The following is a 9,923-nucleotide window of genomic DNA, read 5'->3' as shown; positions in this document are numbered from 1 at the left end:
CATATGAGAAATGAATGGGATCAAAACCATGACAAAGATTAAGATGTCTAATAATCACATGTCAAATTTCAAGTCCATCCAATTAAGTATGAGAATTTCACAAATGAAATGGGAACATGTATCACAAAAGTCAACATTTTGGTCAAACAGAGGAGAAAATCCCAAACAATTAGGAAATGCCACAAATAATTCCAAGAAAATTCACATGTAGACTAGACATCTATAAGTATGCTCATGAAAAAAATCAGACCAAATTGAGTTCATTAGGCAAGGTAAATAAAATCATGAAGTTGGACATCAATGGTGTGACACAAATTGTCACACCCTAATTCAAAAAATCATAACTCACGAACCAGCAATGATAAATTCACAAACTCTACACCAAAATCACCATGAATGTGTCTAGTTTAAGCACAAACAACTTGGAAGCCATTGGATAAAGCATCATCATTTCACAATTGATTTGGAAAAGTGTACAAAACATTGACACATGAACAAAACCCTAGCACCATTAAAAATCCAACCATGCCAAAATTCAGGAAAAATCATGATTAAAAACTAGAGATTGAGATGAACATTATGCAAAAAGTCTCATGAATTTTGGATCAAAAATGAATGTGATATGAATTTTGTAAGTTTGTGTACCAAAATGAAATAAATATTAAAAGGATAAAATGATTTAATGGATTTATTTAAATAATGAAACACGGGGTGGCAATTTGGTAAATACTGGGACAACTTAACAAAACGCTGCGCATGAGGCAAGAGGACGAAATGTTTTGATTGGCCAGGCAATGGAACAGTAGCAACAACATGCAACGTACGTAAAATAAATTATGGGCAGCCATGAAATTAGGGTTTGCTGCTACAGTGGAGCTTCATCTTCATCCACAAAATCGAAAAAAATATTTGCCCAGAAATGTAAATTGAGCATACCATTATGACCAGCAAACAACACACATGCATAATCCAAACTCCATTTTCATTAAATCAACTTAACATGGGAGAATCAAGTAAAAACATAATCATCAATACAACTTAAAAATCAGATTTCTCATTCATCATTCAACCATTTTCAAAACCATGACCACCATTGAACTCAGCATACAAAGACCTAGCTAATGCATATCAAGATTTAGCAAATGGTGATACTCGAAAACTTACTTGATTTGGAAGACAATGGTGATTCAGTGATGATTAGGCCATAAAAGGTTAAAACAGGTGTTGCTTCAAGCTTGTATTGATGGATGGTTGAGGACTTTAAGCTCAGGAATGCTTGGAATGGTCCAGACTTTGAACTGCCATGGGAGAGTTCTTGCTGCAACAGTAGCTCTTCTTTGCTTCCAGTTGAGAAATCACCCTTGCTATGAGCTTAAAATGATGGTATGTGATGAAGTATCCAAACCCTAGCTCGAGCCCTTTTGGTTTTTTTGACAGAAAGTTCAAAAATGGAAGAATGAGCAAAATGAGAGAAATGAATTTTTCTGTTTGCTTAGAGTGGCTGCTAGCTAGGGTTTTTCTCTGCAGAAGAAATGAAATATATACTGTGTTTATTGCTAAGTGTTTTGGTTAGTGAGTGGTAATTAAGGTTAACTTGAAAATGAAGTGTTTTTGGCAATTTTGATGAATTTCACTTAAGTGACAAAGGCATGTGTGTACAGCTGCGAATTTGGGCTTAAAACAAATCCAAAATATCATTTCTGGTCATTTGCAAGTAGTAAAAGTAATTGGAATTGGTTATTTTGGAAAATCACTTTTTCACCTCACTTGAAATAATTCAAGCTAGTTCAAAAATGCCATTTTGATTGGTGAAGTTTTGGTGAATGATGATGACAAATTTGGAAAGAGGGCTTCAAATGTGACTTGTAGCAAAAAACCCCACCCAATTTGGCCAAATGGTTTGAGAGATATGGCCTTTTGAAGTTCAAAAACTTCTGAAAATGATTTGATCATAACTTGCCAACCATACATGGGAATTGAGTGTTCTTGGACTTTTTGGAAATGGGAGAACAAGATCTTCAACTTTCATGTTGGGCAAAAATTCATTTGAAGCTTTTATCATGATGTAAGTTTGAGGATCAAGACTTTCCATTTTTGGCAAATTCCAATTACAGGTCAACTTTCTATTTTTGGAAATTTATTGTCTGGCTTCAAATTCTTCCATGATGATGTTTGACATGTTATATGAGGCTTATATGGACATGAATGAGACCTCTCAAACCAATTCCCACCATCAAATCACTGATTAAATGCACAGTTGAACAACAGTTGACTTTCTAGGGTTTCTGGTGAACTGGGCCATGACTGATGACTTCTGAGCAATCAAACCTTGACCAAAACACTTCAAAAGGACCCCTAGGTCATGTGAACATGTTGGATCAACCCTAGGGCCTTGGCTCAATGAAAATTGTACTTGCTTGCTTGACTGACTGATCTCCTGACCAGTTTGACCTAATCTGACTGATGATCTTGCACTTGGGCAAAAGGGACAATGCAATGCTATGCAGTGGACTATGTTAAATGTTATGACCTAATATGAAAATGTATGTACAATGATAGGTGCAAATTTGAGGTGCTACAGCTGCCCCTATTCAATCAGCTGGGAACCCGAATGGATGAGAGCAACGGCTGTCAGACTTTCAGGGTAAACAGGGATTGAATACTAAGAACCGTAGAAATTTGCACTCTGCTGGGAAAATAATTAACACCGCCTGTCAGGATCGGCAAAGAAACAGTCTTGAAAGAAAAATCCGTCTGGAACGGAAAAAAGAAATCGGCCTGAATACCGAAACAGAAACGTCGACCTGGATACCAAAATAAATGGTAACACAGGGATAAACATGGCCTGAGCGTCGCTCGTCAGTCTGAACACTAAGCATTGGTATATGAGAGATTTGATGTCGATCTGAAACATCGGAAAATTGGCCTGGACGCCACTTCGGTCTGAATACCGGAAAATTGGCCTGAATGCCATAAGTACATCGACCTGATCGTCGGAAACTTCTTCGGTCTGAATACCGGAAAATCATAAGTACATCGACCTGATCGTCGGAAACTTCTTCGGTCTGAATACCGGAAAAATCATAAGTACATCGACCTGATCGTCGGAAACTTCTTCGGTCTGAATACCGGAAAAAACATAAGTACATCGACCTGATCGTCGGAAACTTCTTCGGTCTGAATACCGGAAAAAACATAAGTACATCGACCTGATCGTCGGAAACTTCTTCGGTCTGAATACCGGAAAAACATAAGTACATCGACCTGATCGTCGGAAACTTCTTCGGTCTGAATACCGGAAAAAACATAAGTACATCGACCTGATCGTCGGAAACTTCTTCGGTCTGAATACCGGAAAAACATAAGTACATCGACCTGATCGTCGGAAACTTCTTCGGTCTGAATACCGGAAAAAACATAAGTACATCGACCTGATCGTCGGAAACTTCTTCGGTCTGAATACCGGAAAAACATAAGTACATCGACCTGATCGTCGGAAACTTCTTCGGTCTGAATACCGGAAAAAACATAAGTACATCGACCTGATCGTCGGAAACTTCTTCGGTCTGAATACCGGAAAAAACATAAGTACATCGACCTGATCGTCGGAAACTTCTTCGGTCTGAATACCGGAAAAAACATAAGTACATCGACCTGATCGTCGGAAACTTCTTCGGTCTGAATACCGGAAAAAACATAAGTACATCGACCTGATCGTCGAAAACTTCTTCGGTCTGAATACCGGAAAAATTGGCCTGAGTGCCAAAGCGTGAATTGGTTTGTGTTCCAAAACACTCAACATCCTGAAGAGGGCTTAGAAAAGCAGTCTTGTTAAAGGATGGACATTCGATTCCACAAGAAATACGAATCTTACTCGACTGGGGAGGACGACTTCGACCCAAGAGCGCATGAGACATATTATCTATAGCCGTCAAAACGTAGATAATATACTCGCATGGCAGATTATCCATAACCGGGTTGTAGGTTGTTAAATGGATAAATGACCGAAAAGAAAGGCATCGGGGTACCAGGCTAGGTATGTAAAGATGACCAATCACAAGAGGATAAAGTTGCTTACTCGGAGCAAGTATCCAAAAAGAAGGGGAAGACCCAATGGGGACAATACTGCTTGATCAAGGCAAGTATCCAGAGGGGAAAGAATATCAATATCATAAACCGGATACTGATAACTGCAAAGAGGGGATTACATCTACCGGTTAGTAGGCAGAAAACCACAGAAAGGTAACCAGTCATCGATAGGATGAGCACAAAGGGTTAACTCTGCTAAGGGATGAAAGTGGGATTTTACAGCTACCAGCTAGTAGGTAGAAAACCACAAAGATAGGACTTACAACTACCGGTTTGTAGGTAGAAGCCACAGAAAAGTAACCAGTCATCAATAGGATGAGCACAAAGGGTTAACTCTGCTAGGGAAGGAAAGTGGGATTTTACAACTACCAGCTAGTAGGTAGAAAACCACAGAAAAGTAACCAGTCATCAACAGGATGAGCACAAAGGGTTAACTCCATCAAGGGGAGAACGTGGGATTTTACAACTACCGGTTAGTAGGTAGAAAACCACAAGGATAGGACTTACAACTACCGGTTTGTAGGTAGAGGCCCACAAATTCCGCTGAGGATAAGATGAACGAGTGCCGGTTAGTGAGCAACTATTCATTTATGCCCCAGGGAAGCACAAGAAGCAGTCAACGGGGAGCCAATTTAGGATCGATCCAAAAAGGCAGACTGAAACAAGACTCATCCTAGTGAGGAAAGAACTCAATAGGGAAAACCCATCCCAATGTGTGTTGGGAGGGAACGGAAACAACCGTCATCCACGAGGATGTATCTCAGTGGGGAAATGGCAGGAAAGGATAGACACTTTCTGCTTAAGGGGTTGGCTCTACATGGAGAGATCAGACACACCCATATCTGCTAGGGAGGATCTACTGGAGAGATCTGTATCAACAAATAGCAGGAGACAACCATCAACAGATACACGGCAACAGCTGCATCATGAGTATCCGAATGCTATGATTATGCATGTATGCATTATGCATGATGAATGTATGATGAATGCTGACAAACAGACATGTAAACACACAGGTCCAGGAATCAACCACCCGGTACTACTCTTTTTCCATAGGGAAGGCCAAAAACACCAGAGAGCAAACGCGATCTGCTGGAAACCGGGGTATCAGGGAACAACACCATTCTGCGGGGAGGGGAGAAGACTGCTCTGCTGGGGGGACGGACGCTAACGTCTTTAGTAAACACTATGCTTGGGGAACTGCCCCACAAAAGTATTTCAAAAGCAACCTTGCTGGGAATGCCCCACGGTAGGGCTCAAACAAACCTATACTGGAGATGCCCCACAGTAGGGCTAATAGGGACTTGGAGGAAGAATGTGGTACTGCCGGGAACTTCAACCAACACTGCACTGAGCAACCTTGCTGAGGAGAAACCAAAAGGGGTTCGACAGGAAAAAGATACAGTTATGCTCGAGATACGAACAAATGTCTTACCTGTTGGTAATCATACCACCCTCGGGAGAGCACTGCGGATCTCCTAAGTATCCTTCCATCATTGTGAATGCTCACTTCGTTTAAGAATAATTTTTGTGAAAAATTTGTTTATTTTGAAAACAATGATACTTTATCAATTGAAAACATGCAAAACATTTGTTGAGTTGAAACAAATAAGAGTGCAAATAATTGGATAAAAGCTCAAATTGATGTGATGGAATGGTAGTCTGCAAAGGGCGAGACTCCATAGATCTGTACAAGTTTGAAATCGGTGATATATATTGGAGAGGGCTACATTGAACATAATGACCTTTCCTCTACCATTCCGAATTTTCGATGTATTCGGAGCTTCAGTCGACGATGAATCGAGAATTCCTGACGGATGACAGATGTACAACACAGTCTTGTCAGGATGCAGTTACTTGCCAAATCCCTAATTTTTGCCTAGATTGCCCCAGTGTGAGGTGATCAATCCAGCGGGATGCAAATTCTTTTTTTCAATGTCTCTAACTTTTGCCTGGATCGCCCTTTCGGGTTTTCAATCCACCGAGACGCTCCTTTTTGCCTAAGTCGCCCTTTGGGGGTGTTCGACTTAGCGAGCTATTCTGCTTTTTTGTTTTAAGCGAAGTATTTCTTGACTGCATCGGAATTCACAAGACGAGTGAACTTTTCCATCCATCGTTGTAAGTGTCAAAACATTGCCTGTAAAGGCTCTCTTGACAACATATGGACGTTCATAGCTTGGGGTTCACTTGCCCCTGGAATCGGGCACGAAAGACAAGACCTTCTTGAGCACAAAGTCATTTTCTCAGAACTCAAGACTTGACCTTCTTGTCGAATGCTTTCTTCACTCTCTGCTGATGTAACTAACCATGACACATGGCAGTCGATCTCTTCCTTTCGATCGAATTCACTTGGTCGTAGTGACTCTGAATCCACTCAGCATCAGTCAACTTGGGACTTTGAGGGTGCTATTTTCCTTTCGTTTCTTTCTTTCTTTTTCTTTCTTTTGATTTGGGTTTCTTTTGATTTTGCACCCTCCTCTTTTCTTTTTTTTTCTTTTTTTTTGTTTTGTTTTTTTTGTTTTTATGCCCCAGTTGGCTGTTCTGCTGATTCTCGAGATGCAGCTGAGTGATCTTCTTTTCTTGCTCAAGAAGTCGGGAAATCTCGTCAGGAATCCCTTCAACATCATCTTCTTCCGCTTCGAATACAGGGAATTCAAAATTGGGAGATGACGTCTGATCATTATGTTCAATGGGTTTAAGAAACAACCTGCATAATGATTTAGAGATGAAAAGCTTTTTGAAAAACAAACAAGACAATCGTTATGCAGATGAAAAGATTGTTTTTATTCTTGTTTTTAGGGTTTTTTGTGATCACCAATTTCATGCAAAAAGCGAAAAGGGAAAACAAATGGAAAAACAAATGTTCAAACATGAATTTATTTGAATGAAAATATCATTGCACAAAATGTTGCCAACAATGTCATCACTTCTCCTTTTGGCATGGGAGAAGGGTTTTTAAACAAAGTGATTATTACTCTGACTTATGAACAACTGTAGGAAAGCCCACAGTGACCCAATTGTGATAGATCCCACCGGGGATGACAACTGTCAGTATCTCTTGCATCAGCAGCTTCTGTTTTCTGAACAACCCTTCTGAAGAAAAGTCGGCGCCAGCCCCGGACTTGTTATCTTCAAGCTTGATTATCACGAGGACCCAAGTCTTCAAAGTTCAGAATACCTGACCTCACGAGGTCTTGAACCTTCATCTTCAACTGAAAGCAACTATCCACATCATGACCAGGAGCACCCGAATGATACACACAATGCTGCTCAGGCCTATACCACCACCGAGGGTTGACGGGTATAGCCGGCGGGTCTCTGGGAGTAATCAAGTTCCGCTCTATCAAAGAGGGATACAACTCTGAGTACGACATAGGGATCGGATCAAAGATGATCTTCTTCCTCTCATTACTAGTACCGGCTTGATTATCGTTGTGAGGCTGGTAAGCCTGCTGTTGAGGACGATGTTGCTGATGTTGATATTGCTGAGCTGGCCTTCTCTGCTGTTGTTGAGGTTGAGTTGCTGGAATAGTCACGGCAGCGACCTGACGATGTGGTCCTCTGTTTGCACTCCTCCGACGGTGCACAACATTTGTTTCACTCTCTCCCCTTTTGGGTGCCCCAGAGTATGTCTTCTTAGAACCGGAAGAACTTGAAGAGCCAGGATGGCGAACCGGAGCGCGGGTTGCTCTGACATTAACAGTCTCTGCAGCAAGAGGTTGTTCACTGATTCTGATCCCCTTCAATTCATCGCCCACAGCATGATCATTGACGAGAATAGTGACAGCAGCATTCTCATGAACGGGTACACCCACTGGTGGAGCACGGTGGACTGGTGGAATCATGGCTTCCAGTCTCTGGGCTAAGGCACGCAGCTCCTCTTGCCCCTGAACAACTCCTTGCATCATTGTCATGAACTGGGCCATGTTTGCCCTCATCTGGGCCAATTCTGCTTGAACCTGATCCATACTCCTCTGTTGATTCAATCTGGTTGAGTAGCGGTGCGGACGACGATCAGCAATCCTGTCTCAGTCAGGAACCAAAGTGAGAAGTCTCTCCCAAGCATGTCTACAATGCAAGGATGTGCATGATATGCATGATATGCATGATATGGGTACTATTTTGTCATGAATGATCCTGATAAAGGATATGCGTATGCGAGGTAACTTTTTTCTTTTTCCATGCATTATTGTTTTTTTTTTTTTGAAAATAAACATGCTATGATGCAAATGATGGAGCCAAGACTAGCAGGCTGTGCATCTCAGAACACCGGATCGGAGCTTTGGCTTGAACTCGGAGTCGCAATTCATCTGAAACCCAAGGTCAATCTGATCAACTGGCATCTGAACCCAATCTGAGGAACCAAGTCACCATAAATCCGACTTGGGGAGTTCCGAAATAAACGAAACTGGAGATTACATCACTATCATCACAGGAACATCCACTGAACGGATGACAGCCAGCTCCTCTGAACAGGTACTCTCAAATTCAACCCGGGGATCCGAAATAAACGGAACCCGCTGATAAACCACGGACAGAACTCCGGCGTCCCAGAAATAAATGTCCATAAATTCGGCTGAACCAAAGTCACCATCACAGCATCACTGGCAGAAACCGTATCTGTAGAGATCAAACCCTCCCCTCACAGGTGAATTCTAACAAGGTCATCCTAAGGCGGACAAGGGTGTCAACAATCGGGCAAAGATACTCAACGGGTTTGCCCTCTCGGGTGTGCCGTTGTAGCTCTCTTAAGATCGTCTAAACCAAAGATCCGGGAAAGAACGGTCACCGAAGTCAACAGCTCATAAGAGATAATCCGACCTAAGCGGAATAACTCCACCCGGAAGGACTCTCTCAAATGAACCTCGTCCGGCTGTGGTGACATGTCTCCTCATCATATCGTACAACATGTGAAGAAACATGAGACCACTCTAATCCTAGGTGTATACTCAGGCCTGGGTATTGGGCCTCACTCAGAACACCCACCCCAACAGAGAGAACCACCTGTACAGAGGACAGCAACATGATAGTATGATGCATGCAAATAGATATGCACATATATACAACATAATAATCATGCATGCAATAAATAACAGCAAATAGCAACCAAAGCCCTAACCTAAAGAGCGCTAGGAGAGACTCGCTTAGGGAAGATGGACCAGCAAGAGGTCAACTTCTGATATCCCCAGCAGAGTCGCCAGCTGTCGCATTACGCGAAAAACCGGCGGGAAACAAGAACAACAGAGCCGCCACCGTGCGTTATTTATCCCAAAAGAGGGAAAGGAAACGCTCAGAGTAAACCTGGAAAAAGCATGGTCTCGCGACCAAAGAGAATGGGATCGGGAGTCGGTTATGCGAAGGGAAGGTATTAGCACCCCTACGCATCCGTCGTACTCGACGGGATCCACGCACAATAAGAAGGAAAATGGTTGCTAAAACACTGCTCACACACACACAAACATCGGCTGAAAGAGACACAAGAAACAAATAAAACTGAAACTGACTCGGCAGGATACCGCATCCTGGGCCTACTTAGTCTATCAGGCATAGACATCAGAGTCGAAGTAGTTCGGACTGGGGAAACGACACATGCTCGCTAGGATATCGCATCCTATGCATACGTATCTCCTTTGACGAAGAAGAATCAGAGCATTCGTAGCTCGGCTGACACGCACACAAACAAACACAGGCAAAGGCAAACGTGGAGCCGGAATGCCAATCGCTGGACTTACATCAGCATCTGAACCAAAACAAACACAGGAAACCAACTGCCAATCGCTGGACTTACGTCGGACTCCAACCAGAAAAAGGAGAAACAACTCACACAAACAAAA

This window comes from Lathyrus oleraceus, chromosome 6, assembly GCF_024323335.1.
Source record: "Lathyrus oleraceus cultivar Zhongwan6 chromosome 6, CAAS_Psat_ZW6_1.0, whole genome shotgun sequence".
NCBI classification, from domain to species: domain Eukaryota; kingdom Viridiplantae; phylum Streptophyta; class Magnoliopsida; order Fabales; family Fabaceae; genus Lathyrus; species Lathyrus oleraceus.
This window is presented reverse-complemented; position numbering follows the sequence as displayed.